This window comes from Pteropus medius, unplaced genomic scaffold (genome assembly GCF_902729225.1).
Source record: "Pteropus medius unplaced genomic scaffold, Ma_sr-lr_union100, whole genome shotgun sequence".
In the NCBI taxonomy this organism is placed as follows: Eukaryota; Metazoa; Chordata; class Mammalia; order Chiroptera; family Pteropodidae; genus Pteropus; species Pteropus medius.
Window position 1 is genome coordinate 6,412,116 of NW_024346062.1, and position 19,110 is coordinate 6,431,225.

Here is a 19,110-nt window from a genome sequence, read left to right on the forward strand (position 1 = left end):
TAGGCAGGTGGGAGACAGGCAGGGGGCAGGTGGGAAGGCGGGCAGGAAATATTTTCAATTTTACAGGGTGAGAGAGAGAGAGGAAGGAAAAGCACAAAGGAGTGAGGGAGGAAGATAACGAAGGCAGCGCTGTGTTGTACTACATAGAACAATATTTAAATCTGTTACAGATTATATTTCAGAGATAACATACTTGCAGGTATTACAGTGGATAATAAAGATTTAATAAAAAATTAAATTTAAGCTACCTTCTAAAAGTACATGTGATTTTAAATAGGGGTGTGGAGAGGTACAGATAGTTGATAGAAGAAGTTTATTCAGACTGAGCTGAGAGAATACAATTATTTTGTGGGGATCATTAACATAAAGCTAAAAGAAGAAAAGAGAATCTCAGACATTCTTTTTTTTCTTGAGAGAATACAATTATTTTGTGGGGATCATTAACATAAAGCTAAAAGAAGAAAAGAGAATCTCATATATTCTTTTTTTTCTTGGGGGGGGCTTTTTTCCCTCCATTTATTTATTATGGTGACATTGGTTAATGAAATCCAGTAAATTTCAAGTGTACAATTCAACAGTAAGTCATATACATATTGCATTGTATGTTCACCGCCCATAGTTTAGACAGATATTCTTGAAGTCACCTGATGTAAATAGTACTTTGAATCTATTAGTATGGGTGAAATATGAAAATTATTACATTGTACTATAAATAACTATAGTCGACAATAATGTATTTTACAATTAAACATTGGTTAAGAGAGTAGATGTTAAGTATTTTACCACAAATATTGTTTTAAAAATATTAAAAATAGCTAGAGAAGCAATTATCAGGCAAAGAGGTCTTTTCAAGAGGCTGCTGTTTAATCTGGCACATTTTGAAAGAAGTATCATCGATATTTGAAATATACTTTAAAACTGGAGTAAAAGGTGGTTTTTCCTTGAACATTTGATTGTGTCTTTATTGTCTTTTAAATAGACAAATATCTACTGAAAACACTGCCTTCATCTGAAATACACAAGTTACATTCAATTACCATTAACTATTCTAATGTTTCATCAAAAATAATAAAATGAAAGAAAAATACACATATTCATTTTTTCTAAGATGGTTTTTTTTTTAAGCACTTATAATTAAGGCAACCAGTAGCAAGGAATATGCATTTGAGTGTTTAATGTGAAGATGAAAATTGAATTTTGCCAGATATATGTTAATGACTTCCTATTTCATTTTTTGATTAGTGTTTAATATTTTATTAAATTGTCATGTTATTGACTTTATTAATATGAGTAAAAATAATATCAAATGAAATCATTGTCATTAAATTCTAATTATCTGATTTATCTTTTGCCAACTTTAAATATAACTTTCAATTTTATAGTTTATGGAAGAGTATATAAAACATTTATATAAAAGAACAAAAATAAACTTCAGGAATTCACAGTGTACTAATAACCATTATTCTTAGAGGAAATAGTATGTGATTATTTTCCACAACTCTATGTGATTGTTATAATAGAATATACAGTCAAAATTATTTACCCAGTATCCCAAGGAGAGTGATATTCTTTTGTTGTTTCTTTTTGATGGGAACTTAACTCTGCATGTCTGACATTGAGCTGAATAACTCCTGTGGAGCTTTAAAAATCCTTTCATAATAGGCAGAATATTTCTACGGGTAGGTTAGGAAAACTAGCATGGACTAAGAGTAAGGATAATTAAAACTTGTAGAGCCAAAAAAGAAGAAAGTTCAAGAAAGGATAATAGTATGCATTATGATTACTTGCCATTCGATATTCTAGTTAAGTGACCACAACCAATCCGTTCATTACTAAACACATAAATGAGGTTGTAAAAATAGTTAAAAGGCATTTTAGGGAGAAACTTTATAACCACTGCATTAATTTATCTCACAATTCAATTTTCACCTACTTATTTCAAAAGTTAAATTATATGGAGTACAATATTAATGCCAAATTTTGTATTATTTTTCATATACTGTCAATTTGCATGCCTTTATTTTGTGTTGCTAGCAAATCATAGTGATCTTTATTCCCTTTCCTAATTTATAAAGTCAATAAATTTTCCTTTCTGACTCATGGAAAAACTGAAAACTATATTTACATTTTTTTATCAGGGGGAAAAAACCCTTTCTTGTCTTTTCTTCCTATTCTATCAGTATATATATATATACATATATATGTATATATATATATACATATATGTGTATATATATATGTATGTGTGTGTGTGTATGTGTGTATTTTTTTTTTTTCCCACCAGAACAATCGTTTGTACTACAATATTGTCCCTCTTTTCTTTCTTTGGTATGTCTACATAGTCCTGTATCCTATTATGGCACAACCCTCTATATTTAACCACTTCCTTCCCAGTCATTAATGTGTGTAGCCCAGTCAACCCCAGGCATTTTTAGTTTCACTTATGAGCCTTCCATATAGAAAAGGTCCATTCATAATTTATGAAACATTTCTATTGAAAATTAAATTAAAAAATGTTCAAAAGATAAATAATACACTACTGGTAATCAGATTAAAATTGTGAGCTATTATTTGGCAGATCACATTATTCTCCTGTCTGAACAGGTCACTCAGCTTCCAAATACTAACATTCAAAAATCCTTCTCTAGTCATCTACATCATCCCAATGAGATTTTTGATCCATATTTTAATGATATGTTAATTGAAAGCCAAGTCACGAAAATATAATAACGCTCTAAAAACTGGATACCATGACATAACAGCTAGGTGGATATTTCTATTCTTTGGACAAAGTAAAATATTGATAAATTCTCTATAGATATGTAGAAGTGTTGCCTTGCTTTATTGAACATTCATGGAAAGATTAGTCAATTTTTTTCCACACAAAGGAATTCATCTATAGCACAGAACAATATGAAACTCATCTTACGTCTGCATACTCATGAGTGTTTAATTCATCTCAAAACCAGTCCCAGCCTGGACACACAAAGTGAGGACAGGAATACTCATAATCCCTGAAAACAATCAGCTGCTCCACAGGCAGGGTCAAGGACATGGGAATAAGCATGCACATGGCTAATAATACTACGTTGGACACCATTTCCTTTTTTTAGTAGCAGCAGAAATGCCAGAAATCTGAATAGCATGAATTTTAATGAAAAAAAAAAGTCCTTTTTTATTTTTATAGCAATCATTAAATGCATAGCCCGATATTATTGTCCTTCCAGGCAGAAACAAAGGAACCTATTTACTTAGTCAGAAAATTACCTGTTGAGTTAGATAATATGAATAATAAATGATTCCTTAATGGGAATTTCAAGGGGTGTCACTGATTATAATTTGAAATCTACCTATTAACATTCTGGTTTAATTTTGGCTCTGTTGCAAATAAAACTGAATGAAATACATTTACTTCGAAATTTAAGTCTTCAAAGAGAAGAAGAAATACAGTGGTAAGTAATGGATAACATGCAGCTGAAGTGGAAATGCATTAGGATTACAGTCGCACAGCACAGTCTTTTAGTAATTTGTGGCAATGAGACATAAGACAGACCAAACGTTTTGGTATTACCCATGAAATAAGGCTTTGAATAAAAAAATGAAACTAGGGTTTTATATATATTATATGCTATATGTGTTACATATGTTATATATAATACATATATATATATATATACATATATATATATATATATATATGTATATATATATATATACATTTTTCAGATGTCTCCAAAATAGTCAGGAGGTACAAAATAAAAAAGACATTAAAATTATAGCATTTGAATAGGGTCTTCAAGGAACTGTAGAATTCCATCAGCCAAAGAAGTGAGAAAAAAATCTGTAGGACTATACATTTTGTTATCTACAGTAATATCTTAAAACATAAAAAAGACAACTATTTAAGCTTCTAGTTTATAGGAATATAGAAAGAAAGAATAACTAATTTGATAACTTACACAATCATGATTAAAAACACTTTTGGCAGGTTGGAATACTAAATAAGATAAATGACTATGTTAAAGGAATATATTTAAACTCTGCATTTAAATTCGAACAGTGAGGCTGAAAAGCTCACTATTGAATTTCATTAAAAAGTTAACGTGAGCCTATTTTGATAAAAAGTTAACATGAGCCTAAATCTGAGTATCCACCATTGTTTATAGATACAAAGAGATGAATATTAGTTTTGTCTTCAAATATCTAAAGGACTATCTTGCATAATAGGAATGTGTTTATGCAATATGGCTTCTAAACATTCAAAAGAAGGGCACTTAATAGAAATGGTAGAGAATCAAATTGTGGCTCCAAGAACTTTATATTAAAGTAATACAATAAAAAATTAAATAGTGAGCTTTCCATTGTCATCTGCATAGTCAAGTATTCTTTTCCTAGAATGTATGTTAAATTTATGTAAGGAAATTAATTTGCTCAGATACTAAATTATAGAGATCCATGAGGAAAGAAACTTCTTGGGTTTCTTTTGTTTTTGTTTCCTTTTACTATTGAATCTCTTGTGTCTAGTATATATGAAACAAAGAAGGTGTGTCTAGTATATATAAAACAAAGCAGGAACTTGATAAATGTTGATTAAAAGAATGAATGAATGAGTATGTGGGATAAAAAGTAGTTTGGATTAAATTACTTGAGGACCTTACAGAGTTTTATTATACATTATATGTTCAATTTATGCTTACAGAATAAATGAATAAACTTAAAATGTCTTCCAAATATAACCTATGATTTTCTATTCTCTTTTATAGCATCAAAAGGAATAATCCAAAAAATGATACTAAGGTTATACATAAGATAATACATGAAAAAGATTAATTGTAGTTATTTGCAGTTTTGGAAAAGTACATATTGAGAGTTGTTAAACTCTAGACAATAGTCAAATTAGCCTTTGGTGAATTGATTCGACTATTCAACAGTAATTACTTTTATTTTCAATCCTCTCTTAATAGGTAGTTTGAATGTGAACAATTTCAGATATAACACTCTTTTAATGAAACAAGAAGCAGATGGTACTCATTTGAAATAGGCAATTCCAATCAACAAAATAGACTGGTAAGAATTGTGCAAATTAATATAGGAGTAAATAAAAAAAAAATAATTTTAGACCTTTGTTTCACTAGATGACAATCTCTTAAATATCTACGGGAATTTAGCACATTAAAAATCATTATGTTAAGCTTTATAAAAACCACGAATACTGTTTTTCTAATCAAGTGAAAGTCTGCATTAAAAATACATACTAGTATTGCTAAGTGTAAAATTTCATTTTTATTCTTTAATTTTTCCCTTTATAAGTTTTAGTAATTGGGGATTTATTGAGGCTGTTCTGACTCAGTTACAATTTTCTTGCTTTCAAACCATTTTTTTCTTTATCTTTTCAATGTCACTACCCTTCCCTTACTTACCTAAGTCTTTTCCATTATTCAATCATTTGATTTACTTTTACTGGGTGAAAATAACATGCCATAACCTATACCATACTTTAGGAGTAAAAGATAACTTTGGAAGTAAAAGGTATGGTTTCTAAGTTCAGGAAAGTATAGAATACAGAAAACTAAATCAGTGTTTAACAGGGAGTTTGTTATGCAACACTGGATGTTACAAAATAAGAGACCAGAAAAAAAGGTGTCAAATAAAAAAAAACCCTAATTTTTTTTTTTTGTTTGTTTGTTTTTTTTTAAGAAGGGGTGTTTGAGGAAGTAAGAACAAGACAGGGAGAGAGTAGAAATGATGGCTCTGGGGAGTAAACAGGGTATTTAAGAACTAAGAGGCTCAAGAAAGCATTGAACTCTTTATTCAGAACTACATGTAGGTATGACTGACAAAATGAGGCTAAAGTGTTTTTGCTTTAGGATTTGACATCAAAACTGAAGAACCTGAGGCTTCACTAAAGGGGTTTAAAAAATAGAACAGAATGACAGATTTATGTTTTAGAAGTAGAAAAATCTGACTAAACATTTAAAATACATAACATAAAAACATAAATGAAGATAAAAACAAAGTTCTGGAGATTAGGTAAGAAACTATTAGAGTAACCCAGACACAGAGAGAAAGAGAGGAAGGAGCAGTGAAATGATCACAGTCAGAAAAATAGAGCAGGCGCAAGAGATTGAAAAGTATTTAGGTTGTGATAGCAACAAAACATGGACAAGAATTGGGTGTGAGAGTAGAGATAATAAAAGGAAATTCAAATATACTACTCTGTACCTACGCTATTTAGTAGAGATGGTGTCATTCAGTAATATAGAGAAAACAAAAAAAAAGCTTGTTGGCTGTAATGCTAAGGGTAGGAGGTTAAATATATTTAGCTCAATATGAGATTATTAAATTGGAGGGAATTGATGTCCAGTGAACAATAAACTATAATTTTCTGAACACTTGAAGAGAAGTTTGGCATGCTTATAAAATTTGAATGTCATCGACTTAAATTGTTGAGTGGATATCATGAACGTAGATGAGTTAACCTATGTTCATGATGTTAAAGAAAAAGGGAGGGAAAAAGAAGAGAAAATCAAAGTGAATATCAAAAGAGTGGCATGCAAAGACAGTAGAGGTGAAAACAGACCTAGTAAAGGACTAATTGAAAAAATAACTATTGACAGCAATAGTATGCAAAATATTCATATTTAAGGAGACAGAGAGCAAAATTATATTATTTAGTTTAACAGAAATCATTATGATTACTGATAGCACCAAGTCATTGAGAAAGAGGAAAATCATAAGGACTTCTATACAGATGTAGTATCTGTTTAAAACAACTACACTAGCAAAAAGGAGAAAAGCAGGAGAGTGGGTGCAGAAAATTTGGGTTGGGCAGAAAAACAGAAGAAATTCCTGGATAATGGCCTCAGTCTGTTAGAGTGTGTGTGCATGTACATGTGTATATATGTGAAGAACTAAAGACCATTAAAAATTAGCTTAGTGTGAGTATAAAAATTGGTTGGATGAGAAAGGTTGCTGACCAAGATGCAGGAAGGATTGGGAGGTAGTGGTGAATGACAACTGAAACTGGAAATAAGAACTGATGCTCATTCGATCAATTGTGTGTTTTCCTCCAGCGGTGTTCAGGGATTTAATGGTGGGACAGAGGAAGTTGGATTTATGTAGGTAAGTGGTTTGAAGTTTTAAATACTTCAAGGGTAGGGTACAGAAACAGGTTAGATTAATGATGAGAGTGACCACATGTTTTAGGAAGGACTTAAAATCAGAAATGAACTGAGTCATTGGGGAAAAAAAGAGAAAAATGTTATCAATAGCCTTATATTAATAAAGAACAACTTTATGATGAGTAGAAACATCTGGGATTTTTAAAGAAAGAATATCAGTTTAGAGCTTCTCCATTCTCTATATTGCATTGGTCAATAAGTACTATCAATTCTCTCCCCACCCCCAAATCTCTAGTACCTATCATTTCTTTACTGTTTGTACTCTATTTTTTCTTTTTTTTTTTCAAAATTATCAAGGTTATCAGAAGGCATCATTGATCCCAGACTCTTTCTATTCAATACAACAATGCAATCCATTTCCTTCTCTTTCAGTGACAAATTCAAGGTCAGCATGTGTTATAAATTCCCGGGCTATCACAGATCTTATCAAAACGGATCTTTATGTGGACATTATTATGTGGACATTTTTTTTTTCTAAACTCTATGAAAGATTGAGCCTCTTTTCCTTTGATGTTAACACCTCTATCTACATACTGTACTCACATTTTATTGTTCTCTAAGGCCTTTCTCCCATTATATGTTGACAACTTCATTACGGAAATCTGTTAATACTCTGAAGCTCTGCTTTTACTTTACATGCTAACAGGTATTTTTTTTTTCTAAAAATACTTCACCCCAAATCCAGTTGCAATAGGCCAAACAATGTCATCTGCAGTTATGATTTCCCAGTATATTTTATATTATGCACCATAGTGTCTCACCATCCTTCTTCATAGCAGGTTTCTAATGTGTCTTTACTCTGCTCACTCTGTGGTAACCAATATTTAAGTGTAACGTTACAATCTATTTTCCACATATATAGAAAGAAGTGAAATGCACTTGAATAAATATTCTTTCTAGATATAGGGGGCCCCAAACCCCAGGCTAGGGACTGGTACTAGTCCGTGGCCTGTTAGGAAACAGGCTGCATAGGAGGTGGTGAGCTGTGGGCAGGCAAGCCAAGCTTCATCTGTATTTGCAGCCACTCCCCAGCGCTAGCATCACTGACTAAGCATCACCTCAGATCATCAGGCATTAGATTCTCATGGGAACACTGGTCTCTGTTGCCAAAAAGTTTGGGGACTGCTGTTTTAGAGGACTAGCTGGCTCCTTATTAATCAGGTTTCTTCGTGAGGCCAGTATAAATCAAAGTTCCTTGTGACACACAAAAGTGCTTTAGAAGTTGAATTGACAACTGAAGCAGGTTTAGAGTTCTCAGTCCCACTACTGTAAATCTTTATCTAGTCTGAAAACATTTTTCTACAAGCCTAAATATCATTTAAGTGAAGAAAAGGTATATGAACTACAGTTACCATTAAACTCTTTTATGCTAGGTTATTAAAGTTTTTAGAGTCATTTCTTGGAAAAATTACTTTGCTGATACATACACATTTTAATATAGCAAGTCTTGATGACCTGTGAGAAATCACCAAACTTTGTGATGGGTAGGGATTGAAGTCTGGAAAGCAGCATAATAGGGTAGCAAAGTCCTAGACTGACTTGTCCCAGTTGTCTTAAATAACAGATAATGTGGCAATAAGAGGACTATTCAGTTCTCTGGTTCTCTGTATCTCTAACTGAAGAATGAATTATAAAATGTAGTTTTTAAGATAATTCTTGTTCTTAGTTCCTATCATGCCAATACTTTTCCAGCTTTCAATAGACCAAATTTTGCTTTGCAGGCTTATGATAGTAAATTATTACTTTTTGAAACATTTTAAGTGAGCATGAGCCTCCTTCACATCAGCAAGGAAACAAGGCAGCAAGGGAGACTACAGCTTATGACCTAAGCCAAATCATTAAAATACAATGGCCAAAGAATAAATATTGCCATTTTCTACTTTGGGATTTTATTTATTTATCTATATACAGCAATGACCCCTAGTTATAATAGGTGAGACAATATGGATTTAAAAAACAATCTCCCTTTACTTAAGCAGTCGAAAATGTTATCTTAAATATTCAAAAAGTTCACAGACTCTAAGAATCAGTAGGACCATAGTTCTTTATAAAAGCAGACATCATTTTAGGATTTCTCTATCTTCTATCGACTGCTCAAGCCATCTCTCAAATGAATTATACATACACAAATATACACACATTCTATATATACAACTGTTCATATATTTTGTTTAAATATTCAAAACTGTTATTGTCTCACCCTCAACTTCTTTCACTACGCCAAAAATGCACAGCTTTTACATACCTTGTCCCTCTGCCTAAAATTCATTTCCTATTCACCTGAATGCCCTCATTTCTTATATAATTAGGTTGACTCCGTTTTTCATGGTTGAAATTAAATATTGTCTCCTCAGAAAAGCCTTACTTGGCCACTAGTCTAGACACTTGCCCTTATTATTCACTATTTCAGCACGCTATTTGTTTTCTTTATAATATTTGTGAAATATATCATCATGTACTTGTCTCTTTACCTATATTAACTGATTTATGTATTTAACTGTTTATTTTGTGATACACCATATTAGATTATAGACACTGGCAGAGTTTTGTTCACTATTAATATAATCAGCATTAAGGACAGAATATAGTCATCCAGTAGGCTCTGAATAAGCATGAATTAAATGAACAAAAAGTGAATCTAATTTTATAGGGTATGATATATTATTCATCAGAGATATAAAATAATCTCTTCATTTATAGAAAGAATAACATTTGATTCATTATAACATACTTTACTCATAGAATTTCAATTCTTTGTGAGTAAAGTCTGCCATCTGCTTTTAGAGGGCTACTCACCAAGGAATATTTGGAAACAAAATATCTTCATCAAAGGTCTGTTCCTATGTTACCCTTGTTCTGTTCAGTGTTATTTGCTTGGCCTTTGTTCATCCTCTTCCGGCCTCATGAAGAGAACTAAGAGATGAAAGTAAAATATATTTCACAATGTCATGAACGAATTTGTTTATACTTAATTATGAAAAATCATATGTATATATGTCTACTCAATTTTATAAAAGTTGTATCAAGAAGCATTGTCTTATCGAGCTTTACAAGTATAATAAAGAAATCTGTGACATTATTTTCTTCTCAGTAGGTTTTCTTTACTTTGTGCTGAATTTTAATTATTCTATTTCTGCAATTGGAAAAGATATTCAGTTTAAATTAATTAAAACATCAAATCTAATGCATTACTTTTAATTTATATTACTAGAATTCACATTATCTCAGTATTATAAATTAAATTAAATTAATTTCGTTACAATAGTTAATGGCAAAATAATTTAGGAAGTATTTTTAATGCTGCTGAAAAACATTCTGATGACTAACAAGGCTTCTGTCACAGAATATATTCAAATGTTATCGATATATCCCATTTAGGTTTTTTATATCTATCTATATCTATCTATTTATCATCTATCATCATCTATCTACCTATCTTATAATTTCCTGTTTTAGCCACTATTTTCAATGTTCTACAGTCACTCCTGTCAATATTGTTTTTCAAAAGAAAACCATAGCTCAACCAAATTTAATATAAATGGCATACTTAACAGATATATTTTTCCACTGAAAACTCATCCTAAAAAATTTGAATTTACTTTATAAAATGTTATAGTATAATGTTATGTGTAAATAATGCACATTTTAAAAATTAAAAAATAAACCATTATGCTGCAGTACTAACTCACAATTAAAATGACTCACCCACTTCTTGTAATATCCCTCTGATTTAACAACATATAACAGTTTCTATTTTAGTTCTTCTGATTATTTGCAATGGAATTCTAGAATATAGTTTTATTTTTCCTTCTTGATTTGTCAATTTTATTTCTATTTATTTCCTTTTCTGAAATATGAGGAATTTTGTCTTAGAACATTTTTTTTACCTTTTCTACCCTTTTGTTATTAAGCTACTTTCAGTTTTTTTATATATTTCTTTTAATTTTGAATAACATATGTAAATATTTATTGTCTATCTAAATGAAGACAGTTAACTCCCTATGGAAGGTTAAAAAAATAAACACACAAATACCCCTAGCCCAAATTTTCTCCAATTCTACCTTCCAACTTAAGAAACTCGGACCATTAAATTTCCATTCATGTTTATCAAATTTACAGTTTGTCCTCAAATAAAAATTAAAATATCCATGTTTTAATGTTCCTAAATATTGAAACAGGAAAAAAAAACATTTATATTGTTCATGTAAATATTATTTGTTAGAGAACTGGACAATAATCAATGCCATAAACATATCCATCACCTCTAAGTTTCCTTTCATCCTCTCTATTTATTTTAATAATAAATAAACATTTAATTTTCTTATACTAAAACTCAAGTTGTATTTTCATTTTAATTCAATTTGGAACATAATTTTTGTAGAGCTTTTGTTTTTCCTGGAGTCTAATTACATTTGACTGTACAGACTCTGCAGAAGCATAAAATATCCTTCTAACATCAATGATATTATCCGGATTCTTTATTACACTACTTTTTTAATGTTCTATATAACACTGACTGCTTTCTAAAGGGTTTTCCCATCAATTCCTGGAATATTTTTCAGTGGGAATTCCTGTTCTTCATTCTTAATTTTCTTGATTCCTTTTTTCATTTTGCTGGAACATATGTTAAAGCAATCTTTTTTCTGGAAATGATAGTTATGATAACACTTCAAGACTTTGCTTCCCCTCCCCACTCCTTTTGGTCTTAATTTTTTGCTAGTTGCATATTTATGGGTTCAAAATTAATTTCTGTCAAAATGCTGAAGAAAATTTCTCCTTTGTTGCATATCATGTAATATTTTCAGTGAGAAGTCCGGCATTGCCTATTTTTGCTGTTGTTATCCTTTGTGTGCTTTTATTTTACTTTACTTTTTTAAGTTTATGCAATCTTATCTTTGTCTGTGTGATTTGAAAATGTGTTGCCTGTGTTTAGGAAAAGAGATTTTAACATTTATTTTGTGAGTCTTTAGTGGGCACAGTTAATCTAATGGCACATATTGTTTTCTAGTTCTGATAATTGGTTTCTAATACTATTTCCTTTATCATTCTCTAAGGTTTTACTCATTCTGATTGCTGGTGGTATTTGAATTGATATGTTATATCTACCAATTTTTTGTGACATTTTTCATATCATTACTTTTTGTTCTTGGTTCAGGAAATTTTCTGTGTTACCCTACAAAACTTTAAAAATTAAAAAATAATAATCTTATGATTTTAAACTTACAGGAGAGTTGCAAAAATAATACAGACAGTTCTACTATATCATTCATCCACTTTTCTGAATATTTATCTTACATAATATAGGACAATTATCAAAATTAAGAAATCAACCTTAGTACAATACCATTAATAAAACTCAAAAAATATTAACTTTGGTACAATACAATGAATTAAACAGTGAAGTTTGTTACCTGTTTTATCTTTTTTATTTCCCCACTAGTAGGCTATGACCATTATATTCAGCGGCCGCACGTCCAGGAAGCAGACAAGCACATACATGACATCCAAACAAGAACAGCGGCTTTGACAAGTGGTTCTCCAACTATGTCAAAATAGCTGTATGTGACATCATACCACCTTAATAGGCAACTGCACAACATACAATATTTCTTATAATATTTCAACCACATGGTGGTGGAAGCTTACCTCCAAGCATGAGGAGACTGCCCAGGCATGCAGCGATGAAACCCAGGTGTTGCACAGCGTCCCCTGGAAGGAATGGCCAGAGCGAGCTCATGCTCAAAGGCAAAGTGGCCTTCAACAAAGCTTTGTCCAACAAATGGTTCCCCGTGGACAAAAGAGCAGCCGCTGGGCTCCGGATGTTAGAAGCATGGAGGCTCCATCTAGTTCGGGAGGGCAGGCTGAGAAGCTGGGTGAGAAGAGGCACGAGCTCAAGAACAGGAAGCTGCGAACTGAAGTGATCCTGAAGACCTACTGGGTAAGCAAGGTAGTGCCCTCAGCACCAGCATCTCCAAGCAAGAGGTGGACCAGGCCCAGAACTGATTCCCAGCGGCTCCGAAGCAGGACTGGCCCTTGAAGCCGTATCTACAACTTCTCAGCCCATGGTGTCCTCCCTGACAGGGCCACCTGCACACCCTGTCCAGGTTCGCACCCAATTCTGGCAGAACTTCTGGCAGGTGCGGTTGACCAGGACGTTAACGGACAACTTCGTTGAGAGCTTTTTTCTGGAACTCTGACCTTCTCTTTCAGGCCTAGTAGCACCCACCACACGACCAACATGACACCTTCTTCCTGTGAGATCCAGCTGGGGTCCTACAGCTTCCCTTGAAATACGCCGAACAGGTCAAGCGTTGCAGCTCCTGCGGCGGCTACAGCTCACACGAAACAAGTACTACAGGAAGCCGGATCAGGCGGGAAAATCTAGTTGCGTGCGTACGCAACGTCAGCCGCTGCCGCTAGCGTCCTCCGCGGCTTGGCCCAAGAGAAGTCCTGCACTGCCGTCAAGTACTTCGTCAGCCCTGTGTTCTGGAACGAGATGGTGGACGCCACGTACCTGCCGAGTTCTGAGCACCAGACGGAGGGCATTGTGGCTGACTACATCCTCACCCTGGGCCATCGTACGGACATTATTTGAGAGTTATTCACCAAACTACTTATCACCTAACTCGCTTCAAGGTGCCTACAGCTCCTACACAGAGCCCAGCGTGGAGGCGTTCAGCTATCACCAAGGCCTGGAGGAGTGGAGGTTAGGATGTCCGGGCTTTTTTGCCCTGAGATGCTGGTGTCGGTGGGGCTCCCCGAGAACCTGTCAGTCATTGCCTGGGGCCTCTCGCAGCAGTGCCAGACTATTATAAAACGTGGCATCAACTATATTTGCGAGCTGGTGGGCCGCAAGGTGAACCTGAAGATGGTATAAGACAGTCCTGTGCTGCCTGGACGCCGACCAGGATTCAGGTATAGAGGGAATTTTGTGATATATAGATAATATAGTTTGTGAGGTAAAGATGCGAATATATCTAAGTATACATGGAATATAGATGGAGAGAGAGAAAGGCATCTAATGGATTGCTTTATAACTTTGTTTAAAAATCAGTTGACTAAATTTGGGGGAGTTTATTTCAAGACTATTCTATTTTATCGGTTTATGGATCTGTATGTTTTCCAGTACGAAATCGTGTTATTACTATAGCTTTCAAGTAAGTATTTAAACTGAGATGTGTGAATCTTTCAAATTTGTTCTGCAGTTTCAAAATCATTTTTCTCTATTCAAGTTTCTTAGTCTTTCCATGTAAATTTTAGAATGAGTCTTCAGGTATCCACAAAAATCCTGTGGAATTTTAATTGAGATTGTACTAAATCTACAGATCAAATTAGGGATAATTCATTTTTTAAAAGTATTATGTCTTTCAGTCCAGGAACGTGGTATATCTATTCATTTATTTATTGTTTAGTTAATTTCATTCATGTTTTATAGCATTCAAAATGCAGATCCTGAACATATTTTGTTAGGTTTTTACCTAATATTTCAATTTTATTTAGTGCTATGGTAAATGAAATTTTTAAAATTCCAATCGTTTAGTTGGTAGAAATAAGATTGATATTTTAATGTTGACTTTGTATCTTAAGACTTGACAAGCTATTAATTCTAGAAAAAATTCTGAGTTGTTCAGGTTTTCCACATAGAAAGTCATTTCATCTATAAACAATGTTTTATTTCTACATTTGTATTCTGTAAACTTTTAATTTGTTTTGCTTGATCATTACATTGACAGGCACATACAGCACAATGTTGAATATGAGTCAGGAGAGATTGTTCTTACCTTGATGCTAAACTTAAGGGTAAAGCATACAGGCCTTCAGTATTAAGAATGATATTAACAGTGGTCATTTTAGGTATCCGTGTCAGTCAGAGGAATTCTCTGTCATTCCATACTTACTGAGAGTTTCTCATAAATTGATTTTTTAAATGCATTCTCTGTATCTATCGATAAGATCTTGAGCTTTTTTCTTTTGGGGGTTGCTAATATGGTGAATCACATTGGTTGATATATTGATGTTAGATCTGCCTTGAATTATTGGGATAAATTCCATTTTGTTGTAATATATTATCCTTGTTATTTATTGCATAATTCCATTTGCTAATATTTTTATGGAGGATATTTGAGTTTATTTATGAGGAATATTGGTCTGTACATTTATTTTCTTGTAATATCTATCTAATATTGGTATTAGGATAATGCTGGCCTCATAAAAATAGTTGAGAAATAATTCTTCCTTTTCTGTTTTCTAGAAGAAAATATCAAATGTGAAATGTTTAGTAGAAGTCACCAGTGAAATTATTTGGGTTTGGGGTTCCATATTCAAAGTGTTTTACATATAATTCAATTTCCTAAAAAGACACAGGGCTATCCAGGTTATTTATTACTTCTTGAGTGAGATTTGATCATTTGTATTTGTAAAAGAATTATGAGAATTTCATGTAAGATGTTGAATTTATGTGAATAAAGTTGTTCATAGTATTTCATAATGTTACTATCAACACATAGGGTCTCTAGTATTCCGTAATACTCTTTTTTCTTCATTGTGTGCATGCGCGCGCGTGTGTGTGTGTTGGTCAGTCTGTCTAGGCACTTATCATTTTTCTTAAATATTCAGAATCTATATTTGAAATTCTTCGATTTTTTTGTATTTTACTGTATTCGATATCATTAATTTTTCTTTTTATTCTTTCCTCCTGTATGTCTGAGTTCAGTTTAATCCCTGATTTTTTTTTATAGTTTCTGTGGTTGAAATTTGCATTGCTAATTTTTCAATATAATTTTCACTCTAAGTACTGCTATTAATGCATCCCTCAAATTTTGATGTGTTAACATTTTTATTTTCATTCAGTTGAAAACTTTTTTCTTGAGTATTTTGCCCCTAGGTTATTTAGAAGTGAATTAGTTTCAAAATTTTGTGCATTTTTTGTATTTATTTTATTGACTCTTTAAATTATCTTATTTTCTAAGCACATACTTTGTGTGATTTCTGATCTTATCAATTTGTTGAGCTTTTTATGACCCAGAATAAGGTTAACATTGATGAATATTTCATATATACTTGAAAAGAAACTTACAATGCTTTTGTTGAGTACAGTGTTCTATAAACGTCAATCAGGTCTAGTTGATTAAACATGTTGTTCTATTTATTTATATATACATATATATCCTATTTATTTTCTTTGCAGTTGTTCTATTTGTTATAAAGGTGTATTGAACTCTTCAGGTATAACTGTACTATCTTTTTTTTTTTTTTACTTGCACTTTTTGGAGGGAGAAACTCCTTATTTAGGCACATTTATATTTAAGATAATTATATCTTCTTGGAGAATTGACCATTTCATCATAATATCATGTCCTTTACTGGTGATAATATTCTTTGAATAAAAGACTACTTTTTCTGATATTAGTATAGATATCTTTAAAGGTGTTACTTTGTTATAAGTATCTATTTCGGTTAGTGTTTGCTTGGTACATCTTCCTCCTTTTTCTTTTAATTGATGTGTTTATATTTAAAGTGGAATTCTAAATAGCATGTGTTCGGCTCTTCGATTTTTATTCAATCTGGCAATCATTGCCCTACGGGTTGGGGAGTTGGGCTGGATTTGAGATTTATTGCTATTATGGTTACTCTTAGGGCACTACACTCTTTACATTTCTGTAGTGATAAATTCATATTTGGGGTTCGGTTTTCCAGAGCACTGCCTGCCTGCATGGCTCTGAATTTTAACACTTTCCTTTCATCTGTACCTGAGAGAGAGTTTCTCTGTGTGTCCTCTTCTCTCTGGCAGTTTCCTCCTGTTACTTCTCATTCAGCTCTTGGTAGCTGGGTGGTGGCAAGGGCTGTGGGGATTATGCATTCTCTGTTGTTCTGATTAAACCTCAGATTTAGGTAAGCTCCACATCCCTGTGTCCCAGGAGTGTGGCATTCTCTATTTTTTGTCCTTCCTCCAGCTGCTGTTGTGGGCTTCGCCTATTCCCAGGAGTTTATTTTTCCTGTCTCCTTTCCCTTCCTCAGCTACAGTAACTATTAAACTTAAGGTGACATTGTTTTGTTGCCCTTCACAGATTATATTGGTAAAGTACAGGGGAGATGTGGGTGAAGGTTCTGGGTGGAGTATTTTGCCCTGCCCACTGAACTGCTGTTTTCTCTCTTCAAGATCTATACCATACTGGACATTTCCTTAGGGGTCCTACAGATATTTTCTGTGAAAGTCTAGTGAGTTTTGTTTAAAAAAAAAAAACAAAAACAAAAACGAGAATGGGGATTGACTCTTCAGGGGCTTCACACTGCCCAGCACACTACGTAAATCAACTTTTCAGTATTCTGACTGAATTATTCTTACAGGTGTCTGGCATATGGTCTTACCTCCTCTCTCCCAGCAGGTCCCTTTCTTTCCTTAGATTTGAGGCCAGTTCTTTGCTCTGCAACATCAGCTCTCCAATGAGTTTGAAAAAAACAGTCATGAATTTAAAAGTTAGTCTGGCTCTTTCATAATATAAGGGTGAGAGTAACACTCCTTTTAGCTGTCTATATCCCACAGCAGAAGCCAAGTATCTTATTAAAATATTTTTTAATTTCTAGAAATCCTTATTTTCTCTTATTTCTTTTTCCTTCATTAGCAATATGATCTTACTTTAAGGATGTGATACTTCTCTAATCTAAAATTATTTCTCCTTTCTCCACTGTCATCTGTTCTATTTGTTCATATTACACCTAGTTGTTTTATTTTTCTTTAGAGCTAATTTTTGAATGTCCATCTTTATGAAATGAGGTTAATATTAACAAAAGAGATTGTATCATCTTCTACTCTATTTCTCCAATACTCTTCTCTTTGGAATATAAGACCTACATGGAAAGCCTTTGTATATATTTCAGAAAAAGCTTTATTTGAGTGCATGGATGGAGAGGTTGCAATAAGCTGTCACCCCCTCTAAAGTCAAATTAAGATGAAATTTATTTTGCAGCATGAAACTTTAGACTTAGAGCCTTTGTCCATTTCCTAGTTGATCTTAACTTTTTTGAAAGAAAACCATTTTATTTTTTAATGAGAAAATCACTCCACTAGCCACTCCGTAGGATGCATTCTTTGAATGCAGTTGAGTCCAATAAACAAAACTGCTTCTACAACTATTGGAGATTATTCTGTGCTTAGTTTGGTTTGTGATTTTATTCAGTTTGATTGATTTTGTCAATCCCATCTGTTTTATATGATCTAGAGATTCATGAAAAAAAAAAATACTTGTTCAGGTAGACTATGGTCTGAATATTTGTGACCCCCAAATCCATATGTCGAAAACAATCCGCAAGTTGATAGTATTAGCAATCAGGATTTTGGGTAGTAATAGTTTTGAGGTTAGGCACTCACAAATGGGCTTAGTGTCCTTATAAAAGAGATCTAGAGAGATGCCTTGCCCTCTCCACCATGTGAGATTACAGCAAAAAGACAGCTATCTAGACAGTGACCTCATACTAAATACCAAATCTACAGATGCCATGATCTTGGTCTTTCCAATTTCCAGAACTGTGATTAATAAATGTTGGTTGTTTATAAGCCACTCAATCTATGGTAATTTTGTTGTAGCGGCCCAAACAGCCTAAGACAAGGTGGTTTTACGATATTCTCTCTGTTTCTCTGGATATATCCAAGCTTCCATTTTACAACTATTTACTGTAATTTCGGTAGGATTTTAGAGAGGAAACAATTTTAAGTATATTTTTTCAAACTACCATCTTGAAATAAAATTTTCTCTTGAACTTTTAAAGCTATGATTTCTCCTTTTAAAAAGGAAATAAAATTATTTTAATATTAGAAAAAAATTGTGACATATTGTAATATTTAGGGTTCTGGTTCCAACTTATAAATTAAATTTATAAAACAATTCATGTTACATTTGTCTTCTTAACAACAAAATAAATTTGTTAAAAA

General features: G+C 32.7%; 1 pseudogene; it reads left to right on the forward strand.

The window, feature by feature from the left end:
- The window catches only part of LOC120612588 (phenylalanine--tRNA ligase alpha subunit-like), a 36,333-nt pseudogene extending 22,206 nt beyond the window's left edge, over window positions 1–14,127 (forward strand).
- The last annotated feature ends 4,983 nt before the right edge of the window (window positions 14,128–19,110 follow it).